Source organism: Myotis daubentonii, chromosome 3 (genome assembly GCF_963259705.1).
Source record: "Myotis daubentonii chromosome 3, mMyoDau2.1, whole genome shotgun sequence".
NCBI lineage: Eukaryota > Metazoa > Chordata > Mammalia > Chiroptera > Vespertilionidae > Myotis > Myotis daubentonii.
The window spans coordinates 102,672,897-102,691,153 of record NC_081842.1 but is presented as its reverse complement, the minus strand read 5'-3'; the positions used below and the strand labels follow the sequence as shown (position 1 = coordinate 102,691,153).

The 18,257-nt window shown below is 39.7% G+C and overlaps 1 pseudogene; it reads right to left on the bottom strand.

Annotated features, from left to right (window-relative positions):
• Positions 1–1,789: 1,789 nt before the first annotated feature.
• Positions 1,790–18,257, bottom strand: part of LOC132231865 (DOMON domain-containing protein FRRS1L-like) — a 35,169-nt pseudogene continuing 18,701 nt past the window's right edge.

The window sequence follows — 18,257 nt, the reverse complement described above, 5'->3', positions numbered from 1 at the left end:
CTGAGATTTTGCTGCCTGTGGATGCCTCTTGTACTTTTATGGTTTCCTGTCTTATGTTTAAGTCCTTTATCCATTTTGAGTTTATTTTTTTTGTATGGTGTAAGTTAGTGGTCTAGTTTCATTTTTTTGCATGTATCTGTCCAATTTTTCCAACGCCATTTATTGAAGAGGTTGTCTTGACTCCATTGTATGTTCTTGCCTCCTTTGTCAAATATTAATTGAGCATAATGGTTTGGGTCAATTTCTGGGTTCTCTATTTTATTCCATTGATCTAAATGTCTGTTCTTGTGCCAGTACTAAGCTGTTTTGAGAACAGTGACTTTGTAATACATCTTGATATCTGGTATTGAAATCCCACCTACTTTGTTCTTCTTTCTCAGGATCGCTGAAGCTATTCAGGATCTATTTTTATTCCAGATGAATTTTTGGAAAGTTCATTCTAGGTCTGTGAAATATGCCATTGATATTTTAATGGGGAGTGCATTGAATCTAAAAATTGCTTTGGGTAGTATGGACATTTTGATGATGTTGATTCTACCAATACATGAACACGGTATGTTCTTCCACGTGTTTATGTCTTCCTCTATCTCTTTTTTCAGTGTCCTGTAGTTTTCCGTGTATAGGTCTTTTACCTCCTCAGTTAAGTTTATTCCTAGGTATCTTAATTTTTTTTGGTGTGATGGTAAATGTGGTTGATTTTTTAGCCTCTCTTTCTGTAAGTTCATTATTGGTGTATAGAAATGCCATAGATTTTTTGGTGTTAATTTTGTATCCTGCTACACTGCTGAATTCATTCATTAAGTCTAATAATTTTTGGTGGAATCTTTAGGATTTTCTATGTACAGTATCATGTCTTATGCGAATAAGGACAGTTTTACTTCTTCATTACCAATTTGGATACCTTTTATTTCTTCTTCTTGTCTGATCGCAATGGTTAGTACATCCAGTACTATGTCGAACAGGAGTGGTGAGAGGGGGCATCACTGTCTTGTTCCTGTTCTTAGGGGAAAGGTTTTAGTTTTGCCTATTGGGTATGATCTGGCTGTAGGTTTGTCATATATGGCTTTTATTATGTTGAGGTATGATCCTTGTATTGCCACTTTGCTGAGAGTTTTTATCAAGAAAGGGTGTTGGATTTTGTCAAATGCTTTTTCTTCTTCAATTGATATACTATGTGATTTTTATCTTTCAATTTGTTATGTGATGTATCACGTTTATTGATTTGTGGATATTGTACCATCCTTGTACCTCCGGGATAAATCCTACTTGGTCATAGTGTATGCTCTTTCTAATGTAACTAGAGGCCTGGTGTACAAAATTCTGTGCACTCAGGAGAGGTCCCTCAGCCCGGCCTGTGCCCTCTTGCAGTCTGGGACGCCTCGGGGGATGACCACCTGCTGGCTTACGCCTGCTCCCTGGGGGATTGGGCCTAAACTGGCAGTCAGACATCCCTCTGGCAGCCTGGGAGTCCTTGGGGGATGTCCACTTGCCAGCGGGGAGCAGGCCTAAGCTGCAGTCGGACATCCTTAGCACTGCTGAGGAGGCGGGAGAGGCTTCCACCTCCACTGCTGTACTGGCAGCTGTCAGCCTGGCTTGTGGCTGAGCAGAGCTCCCCCTGTGGGAGCACACTGACCACCAGGGGGCAGCTTCTGCATTGAGTGTCTGCCTCCTGGTGGTCAGTGTGTGTCATAGTGACCAGTCATTCCCAGTTGTTCTGCTGTTAGGGTCAATTTGCATCTTACCCTTTTATTTATTTTATTTTTTTAAATTTTTTTGCAGTGTCTAATGTTTAATCCAGATGCCAAAATGCAAGCTTACCCTGAATGGCTGGACCCCAAGCAAACAGATAATACCAACTCAAATGCAGGTCGACAATCGTTTCATCTCTTTGAACATTCACAGGGCGTTTAAATCTGCAGGTGACTTGATTGTTCTCATACACTCCTTCTTCATCTCTGCAGGATTCCTCTGGATCTCCTTTGCCCACTGGCCTACGTTATAGAAGTGCTGTAGGCGGATCCTGCCATTGTCATCATGGACGCAGGCCATGACATCGTCACCACCCATTTTCCTGTCTGAAGAGAATCCAACTGCTACTCAGCTATCTGTGTCCGCACTCAGCTCAAATTCCACATTGGCCCCTATTATCCTGTAGCTAAGGAAGTAGTCACAGGTCTCTGCATTGCAGCCTGGTTTCCCATATCTAAAGCATCCCTTAGTTTTACCACAGTCATCCACTTTGATTTTGGCAAATGGATCCACAGGAAGAGCAGTAGGGAAAGGGTAACCTTCCTCCGACAGGTAGCGCAGGTCATAGAACTCCCCGGTGAAGGTGCCATAGGAGGAGTCATGGTGCTGCACCGCTTTGTGGGGACCCACGTAGCCCTGCACGCGGCCTTGGGGTCCCTGCCCCCCTGGCCCCACTCTGTTGTCCCCGGGGCTCGTGGCACAGGCAGCGGGCCCCGCCAGCAGCAGCAAGAACAGCGGCACCCAGACCCCCCAGCTCTCCCCCAGCGGCCGCCATCGCTGCGCACCGAGCCCTCAGTAGGGCTGCTCAGGCTGCTGTGGGACCTTGCCACCTCTGCCATTGCCAGCATGTGCCGGCCCGTCCCCCTGAAAACTGTCTCCCAGCTGAGTCTCCTTCACCAATTTGGGTTGTATGTTATTTGTTTCAGTTGCTCATTCTATTTGCTCCCGGACAAGGCTCGGGACACATCTGTCTATTCTGCCTCCATTTTGTCTCTAGTCTTGAGTTTATTTTTGTGTGTAGTGTAAGTTGGTAGTCTAGTTTCATTTTTTTGCATGTATCTGTCCAGTTTTCCCAGCACCATTTGTTGAAGAAACTTTGTTTACTCCACTGTATGTTTTTGCCTCCTTTGTCAAATATTAATTGACCATAATGGCTTGGGTCAATTTCTCATGCTCTATTCTGATTAATTGATCTATATGTCAGGTTTTGTGGCAGTACCAGGCTGATTTGGTTATAATGGGTGTTTTTTTGTTGTTTTTTAAAAATATATATTTCTTTATTGATTTCAGAGAGGAAGGGAGAAGGAGAGAGTGATGGAAACATCAATGATGAGAGAGAATCATTGATCAGCTGCCTCCTGCACACCCCCTACTGGGGATCAAGCCCGCAACCCCGGCATGTGCCCTTGGCTGGAATCGAACCTGGGACCCCTCAGTCCGCAGGCTGATGCTCTATCCACTGAGCCAAGTCGGCTATAATGGTTTTGATGTATAGTTTTATATCAGTATTGTGATCCTTCCTATTATATTCTTTTTTTTCCCTATTATATTCTTTATCAAGATTTTTGCAGCTATTTTTGGGTCTTTTATGGTTCCATATAAATTTTTTTTTCTCATTGCTATAGATTTTATTTTATTTTATTTTTATTTATTTATTTTATTTTATTTTTTGCTTAAAGTATTACAAAGGGTATTAAATATGTGTCCATTTTTTCCCCCCGCCCGACAGTCCCCTAGCCTCCCCTATCCCCCGGTGTCTTATGTCCATTGGTTATGCTTATATGCATGCATACAAGTCCTTTGGTTGATCTCTTACCCCCCTACCTCCTGCACCCCCACCCTCCCCGGCCTTCCCGCTGCAGTTTGACAATCTGTTTGAGGCAGCTCTGCCTCTGTATCTATTATTGTTCAAAAGTTTATAATGGTCTCTATTATCCATGAATGAGTGAGATCATGTGGTATTTTTCCTTCATTGACTGGCTTATTTCACTTAGCATAATGCTCTCCAGTTCCATCCATGCCGTTGCAAATGGTAAGAGTTCCTTCCTTTTTAGAGCAGCATAGTATTCCATCGTGTAGATATACCACAGTTTTCTAATCCATTCATCTACTGATGGGCACTTAGGCTGTTTCCAGATCTTAGCTATGGTGAATTGTGCTGCTATGAACATAGGGGTGCATATATCCTTTCTGATTGGTGTTTCTGGTTTCTTGGTATATATTCCTGGAGTATTTGTGTCAACAATGTGAAGTATGCCGTTGTTATTTTATTAGGGATTATGTTGAATCTATAGATTGCTTTTAGTAGTATAGACATTTTAATGATGTTAATTCTTCCAATGCATGAACATAGTATACATTTCCATTTGTTTGTATCTTCCTCTATTTCTTTTTTCAATGTCCTATTGTTTTCCATGCACAGGTCTTTTACATCCTAAGGTTACTCATAATTATCTTAAATTTATTGTTTCAATGGTAAATGGAATTGTTATTTAAGTTTCTCTTTTTGAGAGTTCATTATTGGTGTATAAAAATGATATCAACCCCACTTGTGTCTGTGTTCATTGGTTATGCTTATATGCATATATATATATATATATATATATATATATATATATATATATATATATATATCCTTTGACTGATCTCTCCTCCTTCCCCTCCCCTTCCCTTGTCTTCCCTCTGAGTTTTGACAGTCTAATTGATGCTTCTCTGTCTCTGGATCTATTTTTGTTCATCAGTTTACATTGTTTATTATATTCTACAAATGAGAGAGATCATGTGATTTTTTTTTTTTTTATCTTGCTGGATTTTGTGGAGTGCTTTTCTGGCATCCATTGATATGATCATGTGTTTTTTATCTTTCAGTTTGTTTATGTGATGTATCACATTTATTGATTTGTGAATATTATACCAGCCTTGCATCCCCAGAATAAATCCCACTTGATCATGTTGTATTATCTTTTTAATATACTAGAGGTCCAGTGCACGAATTCATTCACCAGTGAGGTCCCTTGGCCTGGCCTGCGGGATCGGGCCTAAACCGGCTCTCTGACATCCCCCGAGGGGTCCCGGATTGTGAAAGGGCACATGCCAGGCCAAAGGACCCCACTGGTGCATGATCAGGGCCGGGGAGGGACTCAGGAGGCTGGCCAGCCAGGGAGGGACCATGGGAGGGATCCAGGGCATGTCCAGTCCATCTTGCTCAGTCCTGATCGGCCGGCCCTCAGCAGCAAGCTAACTTACCAGTCAGAACATCTGCCCCCTGGTGGTCAGTGCACGTCATAGTGAGCGGTTGAGTGGCCTTAGTATATTACGTTTTGATTGGTTGACCAGATGATTGGACACTTAGCCTATTAGGCTTTTACTATATAGGACTAGAGGCCGAATGCACGAAATTCATGCAAAAGTAGGACTTCCTTCCTCTGGCTGCCGGCACTGGCTTCCCTGTGGCACCCAGGATCCGGGCTTGCTTCCCTTGGGCAGCCTGCAGGCACCCGGGATCCTAGCTGGCTTCCCTCCGGCTGCCTGCAGGCATCTGGGATCTGGGCTGGCTTCCCTCTGGCCCCGGCTTCATCAGGAAGGGTGTCCAGAATGACATCAGGAGAATGTCTGGTCTAATTAGCATATTACGCTTTTATTATTATAGATTGCTGAATCCTATTTGCTAATAATTTTTTTAGTATATTTTATTGATTTTAGAGAGGAAGGGAGAGGGAGAGAGTGATAGAAACATTAATGATGAGAGAGAATCATTGATTGGCTGCCTCATGCACGCCCCACACTGGGGACAGAGCCTGCAACTCAGGCATGTGCCCTGGGCTGGAATCAAAAATGGGACCTTCAGTCTACAGGCCAACACTCTATCCACTGAGCAAAACCAGCTAGGGCCTATTTGCTAATATTTTATTGAGGATTTTAGTATCTGTGTTCATCAGGGATATTGGCCTGTATTTCACTTTCTTTGTAGTGTCTTTATGTAGTTTGGTATTAGGATAATGCTGGCTTCGCAAAAGAGCTTGAAAGTGTCCCTTTTGAATTTTTTGGAATATTTTGAGGCATATAGGTGTTAGTTCTTTGAATGTTTGGTAAAATTATCCTGTAAATCCATCCAGTCTATGATTTTTATTTGCTGAAAGTTTTTAAATTACTGCTTCAATTTCATCAGTTGTTATAGACTTACTCAAGTTTTCTGATTCTTCCTGACTGAGTTTTAGAAGATTGTATGTTTCTAGGAATTGGTCTATTTTGCCCAGTTTGTCCAGTTTGTTGGCTTATAGTTGTTCACAGTATTTGCTTACAATTCTTTATATTTCTGTGGTGTTTGTTGTTATATCGTCTCTTTCGTTTCTGATTTTAATTATTTGGGTCCTCTCTCTTTGTTTCTTGACGAGTCTGGCTAGGGGTTCATCAATCTTGTTTATCTCTTCAAAGAACCAGCTCTTGGATTTATTGATGTTTTGTACCGTGTTTTTGTTGTTGTTGTTTTGTTTAAATTCTCTATCTCATTTATTTCTGCTCTGATCTTTATTATTTCTTTCCCTCTACTTCCACTAGGCTTCCCCCCCCCACACACCTAATTTATTTAGCTGTGGAGTTAGATAGTTTATTAGTGCTTTTTCTTGTTTCTTGAGGTTGGCCTGTAGTGCTATGAACTTCCCTCTCAGGTCTGCTTTTGCTGTGTTCCTGGCAACAAATGAAAATGAACACAGAACCAACCAAAACTTATGGGCCACAGTCTGCGTAGTGGTGAGGCTGGGCACCTAGCCACTGCTCCTTGTAAACCCTTCAAGATGGCATGGTCTCCAAGCCAGAGCCGCACCTGCCCCAGGTGACCATGTGGTGGTAGCAGGGGCTCTTTGACCAGGAGAGCCCAAACCATCTGCACCCGAGACTCCTGTGAGATCAGACTGTCCCTCACACACAAACCATGCACATCCAAACACTTGCCCTTTCACCCTATCACTCATACTCCCTCGCTTGAGTCCTGCCGGTTGCCATGTTGGAATCTTCCAGAATATTTGAACTCTTACTGCATGCTTACTTGGTTAAGTCAGACTTATGCTTCTTGCAAATGCTTTCCAACTGGTGATACTTTAGCCACTTCAAAGGAGTGCCTCTCCAATCAAGTGAGCTCTGCTTGCTTTGGCCTGGCCTATAACACTCCAGTGGTATTTTGGGCATTACTTCTCCAGTGGTAACTCTCACCTATTTACTCTACAGCCATATTGTTGCTATAAATGTTGCAAATATTTGAGATATATGTTGATTATATGCTATTTAGGGCCATATTAATTTTTTTATTATCTATAATCAGTACTTTTTCTTCTTAATTGTGAACATTTCAAGCAACTGCAAGAACATAAGTATGCAGTTTAAAAAGAACATAAGAATGTAGGAACACAGTGGTAAGAATTTATGTTACATGGATTAGTATATATTGCCTTCACCCTAAATTACTTGTAGTAAAACAAACAAACAAACAAACAAACAAACAAACAAAAAACTAAAAGAGCAATAAATGACATGATATAAACCCTCTTTTGTAACTTATTGTCAAAAACTTATTTTAATTACTGAAATGGTTACTCAAAACAGTGGTTCTCAACTCAGAAGAAGGAGGAGTAGTGGAGGGAGTGTCCTGAGGGGAAGGGGAGAAATTAGCTAGATCTGAAATAATTTTTGATCATTTCAGTTGGGGGTGGAGATGTTAATGGTATCTAGTAGGTAAAGGCCAGGGGTATTGCTGAACATCTTACAATGCCTAGCACATTCTCCACCCCATCCCCCAAAAGAGTCACCCAGCCCACAATGCCAATAATTCTGAAGTAAAGTTACCCTGCTCTAAAGACTACATCTCAGAGAAACAATATTTTGTATGTCTTTTGGCAAAATTACTACATTAAATAAAATCATGAAAGAAATGAAACTTGGGCCCTGAGTCCACCACTTTATTATAGCCATGTCCATCTCTATGCTAGCCTTTGACCCCTTTAATGCATTGCACATTTTCACTGTTCTGCTGCCATTTTCGACTTTGATATGATTTGACTTTCAGAACATATATTCTGTATTTTATAAAACAAATTAAATCCTTAGGAAAGACATAAGAATGAAGTCTCCGCATGGTAAATTGAAAGATGGTGGAATGTTGGTTTTAGGCCTGCTCTAGGTTTCAGAGACTTGTAACCCACATTCTATAACCTAATATCATGTTGAACAATTATTTTAGAAGCTACAAAACACTCAAGTCATCACTCTTTGCCAATGAGCACAGTGTTAGGGAAAAACATTATGCATAAATAAGTTTTAGTTTATACAATATAAAGGTAAGAAGAATAATTTTGTATCAAATTCAAGTTCTAAAATTTAAAGCAAAACATTACCTTACTGCATTTCATATCAAAATTTTCCAAACAGATCACAGAAAAAATGTACAAATATTAATAGTTACAACTAAATAGTATAGGAGAAGTTTTATAAAAATACTAGAGGCCTGGTGCATGGATTTGTGCACTGGTCGGGTCCCTCAACCTGGCCTGCACCCTCTCACAATCCGGGACCCCTTGGGGGATGTAAGACTATCTGTTTCGGCCTGATTCCTGCAGGCCAGGCTGAGGGACCCCACTGGTGCACGAATCCGGGCCTCTAGTTTGCATATAAGATCTTTGGTTAAACTCTTCTCATCCTCCCCCCTTTCCCCTTCCCTCTGAGATTCATCAGTCTATTCCATGTTTCCATGCCTGTGCATTGAGCTTCTGCTCCCTGATGGTCATTGCACATCATAGCTACCTGTTGAACGGTCAGATGGTCGCTTAAACTTTTATATATATATATATATATATATATATATATATATATATATATATGACACTATAAATATTATTATAATTCCTGTGAAAGCATCTTTGCAGAATGGATCTGTACACAGATGATGGAAAGAATTAGTTAAAAGAAATTTCACATTTTCATGTATATTTTTTAAAGTTTGAGTTACTTGCAAGTACTTTGCTTAGTTGTAAAATGGATTAAACTATATCTGGAGCAACGTTTTCAACCCTGATAATTGTAAATGATGTAATTCTGTAGATTCTTTGTTTTTACTATGTAATACACACATTTAATGTATTCTTTTTGTCAGGAGCAGAATTCAAGATGTTACCAATTTTGAAAATGAAGGTAACAAAATTATCTCAAAAAATATTTGAAAGTATGAGGTATAACAAAATTAATAGTTCATCAAAAGCAAGTACATCCAAAAGGATCTATCCAGACAAAGCTTTTCTAATGTTTACCTTATCGCTTTATAACATTGCCCACTTTAATCTGCTTTTTTTTTTGACTTTTTATTATTGGTTTATTAATCTCTTTTTTGTTCCCAAGATTTACTTCTTACTTTTGGCTACTTCTAATCAAATTTACATTAAAAAAACAAAAAACATTACCATATGCCATTCAAAAAATGTGGCACACAAAATGAAGGCCATCTTTAAAAAGTAGCTCTAGAAATGCTTAGAGTAATGGCAACCTTATTAGAAAAAGTGTGCAGCCTCCCAAATAGATATTTTAAAAGCTGCAACATATATTTGGATTCTTTTAAAGTCATGCTAGTTTATGCCTTATAATTTTTCTAGTAGTGCATTAGTTTCTTGGGAATGTTATAGACCAAAGGCTGCTTGTTAATCCCCCAGCAAGCATGCTTGTGTGAATGTGCACATAAGGAATTTAAAAAGTAACTTTCTCTTTTGTAACTAGGCCAACATAATATTGTGATACCTGGGAAACATCCTTAGGTATTGACTAAGGATGGGGATGACACCGATTCAGACTCTAAGAAAGCAATATGGCCTGATAATCCAGTTTGTATTTAAGATGTCAATCATATCTCTATTCAACTAAGCAGAACTTTGCATCTAAAAATAATGTCTTACATATCTAGTATGATGAAAAGTAGAATGAAATCAGAAGATTTTGTATTTAGAGTAGAGATTGGTCTCTATTTTAAAGGGAATAATTGAAATATTTTTTAGAAGAGAACCAAGATGGCGGCGATATAGGCAGACGCGTCCCAGGTCGTGTCCCAGAGCAAATGGAATGAACAGCTGAAACTAGTAACACCCACACCGAATTGGCGAAATTGCTCAGCTGGTGAGAGGGTTTGCAGCCAGGAAGAGCAGAACTCCCCTGGAAAGGTAAAAAAAAAACAGGGATTTGGGCAGGAAAGTTTGGCAGACCTCTGAGCCCAGAGAGTTGGAGGGAGACCGCGTGGCAGACAGCCGCGTCCCCTGGGACAGGCACAGCCCCTGACGGGGGAAAGGAGAACCGAGGGATTCCTGGCGCTGCCAGGGAAATTGAGAGCTGGGTTCTGTGACTGCGGAGGACTGAGCCTAAAGGGGGCAGCCTGAAGAACTCACCTGACCATGCAGTCCCGGTAAGAGAAGAAGCTTACAGAAACCAAGCCTTCCCCGTTTCCGCGGCCGGCATTTGTTTGTTTGTTTTCACTGAATCCTGTTCATGGGACATTTCGGATACAGACACTCACCTGTGCTGAAGAGAGGGAGAGTGTGCGGAGGAGTGGAATCTGGGGAGAGACTGGGGAGAGAGGGGGAGCCGGGAGAGGTGGCAGCGAATTGAGTGCTGAGACACCCCTGAGCCCAAGACTGGGGCAGCCATTCTCTCCAGAGAGTGAGGCTCCTCCCCCCGGCCCCCAGGCAAGGAGCACAGCCACACCCAGATTCTACCCTATAGGAGATCAAGGATTAAAATAACCTTATCAGTCCCTGGGAGTTAACAGGGTCTGGCCTATAGAGGGATTTTCAATCCCAGCAACAACATAGCACCGGTAACTAACTATTACGCAGTCAGCTCTGGGCAGTGAACTTCCACTGGAAAGAGAGGCCCTATAGCCTCGGAGGCCAACCCCAGAACACTGCCACCCAGAGGCTGACCCACAAACTGACTCTTTGCTAAACACAAAATAAGGCAGTCTGGGAAATAAATGCGACCTGCTTTAAAATAAGGACTGTGGTTCACAACACATAGGAACAGTATATCGCAGGGAAACTCAACACTCTCCTGAATACCTGGAAGGTCTAAAGCGAGCCACACTAAAGAATAGAAGAACCGAAGGACCTTCACTACTGCATTTTTTTTTTCTTTTTTCACTTTTTAACTAAGAAATCAATATTTTTTTATTTTTTTTTCTGTTCTTTTTTTTTCTTTTTCCATCACCTGATTTTACCCTTTTAATTAATACCTTCTTATTTTTTAACCAGTATTATTACTGCTACCATTTTACCATTTTTTAAAGTGCCATTTTATTTTCTCTTTATTTTATTTTGGGATTAGTGTTCTCCATTCTATTTTCATTGTTATATTATTGGTTGTTTCTAGTTTGCATTCATATCCAGAGAGCCGTTGCTGGAATTTGTTGGGATTAATGGCTGTTCTATAGGAGTATTCTCCTCATATAAAAAGTCTCTTCCCCTCTTCCACTTCATTCTCTCTTTTCGCTCTTTTTTTTTTTCTTTTCTCGCTTTTATTTTCCCCCCTCCTTTTTCCCGATTTCATTTTTGCACTCCTTTTTTGGTCCTTACTTTTCTTTTCTTTTTTTTCTTTTATCTTTTTCTCTTCCTTCTTCCTTATCCCCTAATTCTCTTAATTCAGGTGGTCACCTTTATTTGGAGTTATTAATATCGTGAATATATTTGTGTATAGTGCCTGGTATGTGGTGCCTTGTTGTGTTGTATTTTGTGCCTTTAAATCAATGCAGCAGATCCAAGCAACAGCAACCTCCTGAGCACCACATCCTCTGCTGAGGAACAGCAGCTGTACGTGAAACCTCGCCCCACCAGCCAGAAGAGCCACCACAGCTGTGAACAGCACCCACCAGAGGAGCTGCTGCCAACTGAAGAGCAGCTGCTACCGCAACCGCCCGAAGAGCAACCACAGACCAAGGAGTCACTGCCACCCAGGGAGCAACCACTGAACGACTCAACATCTAGATATGTCAGTGAGATCAAACATGGGTAGACAAAGAAACCCCCAAAGGAAAGAGAAGGAGGACTCTCCAGAAAAGCAGCTAAGTAATACAGAGGCATGCAACATGACAGATAAAGAATTCAGAATAAGGGTCCTAGAGTGCATAAACCGGATGGAGGAAAAAATCGACAACCTCTTCAAGAAGCAAGAAGAAACAGATGAAAAAATCGATAACATATGGAAGAAGCTAGAAGAAACAGATGAAAAAATCGATAACATATGGAAGAAGCTAGAAGAAACAGATGAAAAAATCAACAACTTAAGTAAGACCCAAGAAGAAATGAAGAGTGATATAGCTGCAATGAAAAACTCCATTGAAAGTATCAACAGTAGACTAGGAGAAGCGGAGGACCGAATTAGTGAATTAGAAGACAAGGAAGCAAAACACACCCAAAATGTACTGCAATTGGAGAAAAAAATTAAAAGACAGGAGGAGAGCCTAAGGGAGCTTTGGGACAACATGAAACGAAACAACATACGAATAATAGGAGTACCAGAACAACAGAAGGATGAACAAGGATTAGAAAACCTACTTGAAGAAATAATATCAGAAAACTTTCCTGAGGTGGGGAAGAAAAAAGTCACACAAGCCCAGAGAGTCCCAAACAAGGTGAACCAGAAAAGACCCACACCAAGACACATCATAATCACCATGGCAAATGTTCAGGACAAAGAGAGAATCTTACAGGCTGCAAGAGAGAGACGGAAAGTTACATACAAGGGATCTCCCATTAGACTGTCAAATGATTTCTCAACAGAAACACATCAGGCCAGAAAAGAATGGACTGAAATTTACAAAGTGATGCAAAGCAAAGGACTGAATCCAAGAATACTCTATCCAGCAAGGCTATCATTCAAACTTGAAGGGGAAATAAGAAGCTTCGCAGACAAAAAAAGGCTAAGGGAGTTTGTCACCACCAAGCCAGCAATGCAAGGAATGCTAAAGGGACTGGTATAAAAAGAAGAAATAAAAAGCTCAGAAAGAAAACAGCCACACACACACACAAAAAGAAATGGCTACAAACAAGTACCTTTCAATAATAACTTTAAACGTGAACGGACTAAATGCTCCAACCAAAAGACATCGAGTGGCTGAATGGATAAAAAAACATGACCCATACATCTGCTGTCTACAAGAAACCCACCTCATTAGAAGGGACTCACACAGACTGAAAGTGAAAGGATGGAAAAATATCTTTCAGGCAAATGGAAAGGAAAAGAAAGCTGGGGTAGCAATACTTATATCGGAAAAAATAGACCTCAAAGTGAAGGCCTTAACAAGAGATAAGGAAGGCCGCTTCATAATACTAAAGGGATCAATACAACAAGAAGATATAACCCTGGTAAACATATATGCACCCAATGTAGGAGCACCCAAATTCATAAAAAAACTCCTGGAAGATATCAAAGGAGAGATCGACAACAATACAATCATAGTAGGGGATTTTAATACACCATTGACAGCACTGGATAAGTCCTATAGACAAACAACCAGCAAAGATACAGCAATCCCAAATGACTCACTAGATCAGATGGGCTTAATAGACATCTTCAGAACACTTCACCCCAAAGCCAGGGAATATACGTTCTTCTCAGGTGCTCATGGGACATCTTCAAAAATAGAACACATATTGGGTCACAAGCAAAGTATCCCCAAATTCAAGAAGATTGAAATCATAAAAAGCATCTTCGCAGACCACGATGGCATAATACTAGAAATAAACTACAATAAAAACAACCCAAAATACTCAAACACCTGGAAGCTGAATAGCATGCTATTAAATACTGATTGGGTTACCAATGAGATCAAAGAAGAAATTAAAAACATCCTGGAAACTAATGACAATGAAAACACAACAATCCAAAACCTATGGGACACATTGAAAGCAGTCCTGAGAGGGAAGTTTATAGCTCTACAGGCCTATCTCAAAAAACAAGAAAAAATGGTAGTAAATCATCTAACTCTACAACTCAAAGAATTAGAAAGAGAGCAACAAGAAAACCCCAGAGTGAGCAGAAGGAAGGAGATAATAAAGATTAGAGCAGAAATAAATGACATAGAGACCAAAAAAACAATACAGAAAATCAATGAAACCAAGAGCTGGTTCTTTGAAAGGATAAACAAGATTGATAAACCTCTAGCCAGACTCACCAAGAAGCAGAGAGAGAGGACCCAAATAAATAAAATCAGAAACGATAGAGGCGAAATAACAACAGACCCCACAGAAATACAAATGATTGTTAAAAAATACTATGGACAGCTTTACTCCAACAAACTAGACAACCTGGAGGAAATGGACAAATTCCTAGAAAAATACAACATTCCAAAACTCAATCAGGAAGAATCTAAAAATCTCAACAGGCCAATAACTATGGAAGAAATTGAAGCAGTCATCAAAAAGCTTCCATCAAACAAAAGCCCAGGACCAGATGGCTTCACAGGGGAGTTTTACCAAACATTCAAGGAAGAACTAAAACCTAGCCTCCTCAGACTACTACAAAAAATCCAAGAGGAAGGAACACTTCCAAGCTCATTCTATGAAGCCAGCATCACCCTAATACCAAAACCAGGTAAAGACAACACAATGAAAGAGAATTACAGGCCAATATCCCTCATGAACATAGATGCCAAAATCCTCAACAAAATCTTAGCAAATCGGATCCAGCAGTACATCAGAAAGATCATACACCATGACCAAGTAGGATTTATCCCAGGGATGCAAGGATGGTACAATATCCGCAAATCAATAAATGTGATACATCACATAAACAAATTGAAAGAAAAAAACCACATGGTCATATCAATTGATGCAGAAAAAGCATTTGACAAAATTCAACACCCATTTTTGATAAAAACTCTCAGCAAGGTGGGAGTAGAAGGATCATACCTCAACATAATAAAAGCCATATATGACAGGCCCACAGCCAACATCATACTCAATGGACAAAAACTAACACCATTTCCCCTAAGAACAGGAACAAGACAGGGGTGCCCCCTCTCACCACTCCTGTTCAACATAGTACTGGAAGTGTTAGCCATTGAAATTCGGCAAGAAGAAGAAATAAAAGGCATCCAAGTTGGAAAAGAGGAAGTAAAACTGTCCTTATTTGCAGACGAAATGATATTATACATACAAAACCCTAGAGATTCCATCAAAAAGCTACTAGACTTAATACATGAATTTGGCAATGTAGCAGGATACAAAATTAACCCCAAGAAATCTGAGGCATTTCTATACACCAATAGTGAACTTTCAGAAAGAGAGATTATAAAAACAATCCCGTTTACCATTACACCAAAAAAATTAAGCTACCTAGGAATAAACTTAACTAAAGAGGTAAAAGACCTCTACTCAGAAAACTACAGGACGTTGAAAAAAGATATAGAGGAAGACATAAACAGATGGAAGAACATACCGTGTTCATGGATTGGTAGAATCAACATCATTAAAATGTCCATACTACCCAAAGCAATCTATAAATTCAATGCACTTCCCATTAAAATACCAACGGCATACTTCAGAGATCTAGAACGAACTCTCCAAAAATTCATCTGGAATAAAAAAGGACCCCGAATAGCTGCAGCAATCCTGAAAAAGAACAAAGTAGGTGGGATCTCAATACCAGATATCAAGTTGTATTACAAAGCCACTGTTCTCAAAACTGCCTGGTACTGGCACAAGAATTGGCATATAGATCAATGGAATAGAATAGAGAGCCCAGAAATCGGCCCGAACCAATATGCTCAATTAATATTTGACAAAGGAGGCAAGAACATACAATGGAGCCAAGATAGTCTCTTCAATAAATGGTGCTGGGAAAATTGGACAGATATATGCAAGAAAATGAAACTAGACCACCAACTTACACCATACACAAAAATAAACTCAAAATGGATAAAGGACTTAAATGTATGACGGGAAACCATAAAAATTCTAGAAGAATCCAAAGGCAACAAAATCTCAGACATATGCCGAAGCAATTTCTTCACTGATACAGCTCCTAGGGCACTTGAAACTAAAGAAAAAATGAAGAAATGGGACTACATCAAAATAAAAAGCTTCTGCACAGCAAAAGAAACCATCAACAAAACAACGAGAAAACCCACTGTGTGGGAAAACATATTTGCCAATGACATATCTGATAAGGGCCTAATCTCCAAAATTTATAGGGAACTCATACAACTTAACAAAAGAAAGATAAACAATCCAATCAAAAAATGGGCAAAGGACCTAAATAGACACCTTTCAAAAGAGGACATCCAGAAAGCCAAGAGACATATGAAAACATGCTCAAAGTCACTAATCATCCGAGAGATGCAAATCAAAACAGCAATGAGGTACCATCTCACACCTGTCAGACTGGCTATCATCAACAAATCAACAAACGACAAGTGCTGGAGAGGATGTGGAGAAAAATGAACACTTGTGCACTGCTGGTGGGAATGCAGACTGGTGCAGCCACTATGGAAGACAGTATGGAGTTTCCTTAAAAAACTGAAAATGGAACTCCCATTTGACCCTGTGATCCCACTTCTAGGAATATATCCCAAGAAACCAGAAACACCAATCAGAAAGTATATATGCACCCCTATGTTCATAGCAGCACAATTCACCATAGCTAAGATCTGGAAACAGCCTAAGTGCCCATCAGTAGATGAATGGATTAGAAAACTGTGGTACATCTACACGATGGAATACTATGCTGCTGTAAAAAGGAAGGATCTCGTACCATTTGCAACGTCATGGATGGAACTGGAGAGCATTATGCTAAGTGAAATAAGCCAGTCAATAAAGGAAAAATACCACATGATCTCACTCATTCATGGACAATAGAGACCATTATAAACTTTTGAACAATAATAGATACAGAGGCAGAGCTGCCTCAAACAGATTGTCAAACTGCAGCGGGAAGGCCGGGGAGGGTTGGGGGGCAGGAGGTAGGGGGGTAAGAGATCAACTAAAGGACTTGTATGCATGCATATAAGCATAACCAATGGACATAAGACACTGGGGGATAGGGGAGGCTAGGGGACTGTCTAGGGCGGGGGGATAAAATGGATACATATGTAATACCCTTTGTAATACTTTAAGCAATAAAAAAAATAAATAAAATAAAAAAATTTGCATTTCTCTGATGATTAGTGACTTTGAGCATTTTTCACATGTCTCTTGGTCATTTGTATATCCTCTTTGGAGAAATGTCTATTTGGGTTTTCTGCCCATTTTTTAATTAGATTGTTTGTCTTCTTTTGTTGAGTTGTATGAGTACTTTATATATTTTGGATATCAATCCCTTATCAGATGTATCACTGGCAAATATGTTCTCCCATAGAATGGCTTCGCTTTTCCTTTTGATAGTATTTTCTTTTGCCTTTTATTTTTATGTAGTCCCATTTGTTTATTTTCTCCTTAGTTTCATTTGCCTTAGGACATATATCCAGAAACACATCACAGCATGAGATATCTGAGATTTTACTGCCTATGTTTTCCTCTAAGATTTTTATGGGTTCATGCTTTACATTTAAGTCTATTAAACCTTTAGTTTATCTTGTGTATGGTGTAAGTTGGTGGTCTAGTTTCAACTTTTTGCATGTGTGTGTCCAGCATTCCCAGCACCATTTGTGGAGAGACTGTCTTTACTTCATTGTATATTCTTGCTTCCTTTGTCAAATATTAATTGACCATAATGGTGTGGGTCAATTTCTGGGGTCTCTGTTCTGATCCATTGGTCTTTATGTCTGTTCATGTGCCGGTACCAGGCTGTTTTGGTATAATGGTTTTGTAGTATAGTTTGATATCCAGTATTGTGATCCCTCCTACTTCATTCTTCTTTCTCAAGATTGCTGCAGCTATTCAGGTTCTCTTATGGCTCCATATAAATTTTTGGAGTATTTTTTCTAGCTCTTTGAAGTATGCTATTGGTATTTCAATAGGGATTGTGTTGAATCTATAGATTGCTTTGGGTAGTATAGACATTTTAATGATGATTTAATTCTTCCAATCCATGAATATAGTATATGTTTCCATTTGTTTGTGTCTTCCTCTATTTCTTTTTTCAGTGTCCTATAGTTTTCCAAGTATAGGTTTCTTACCTCCTTGATTAAGTTTATTCCTACATATCTTATATTTTATTTTTGCAATGGTAAATGACATTTTTTTAAAAAAGTTCTCTTTCTGAGGGCTCATTATTGGTGTGTAAAAATGCCATTGACTGATGGATGTTGATTTTCTATCCTGCTACATTTTTTAATTCATTTATTAAGTCTAGTAGTTTTATGGTAGAATCTTTAGGGTTTTCTATGTACAATATCATGCCATCTGCAAAGAATTAGAGTTTCACTTCCTCCTTTCCAATTTGGATGCCTTTTATCTCTTCTTGTCTGATTGCTGTGGCTAGGATTTCCAGTACTATGTTGAATAAGAGTGGTAAAAATGGAAATACTTGTCTTGTTCCTGATCTTAAGG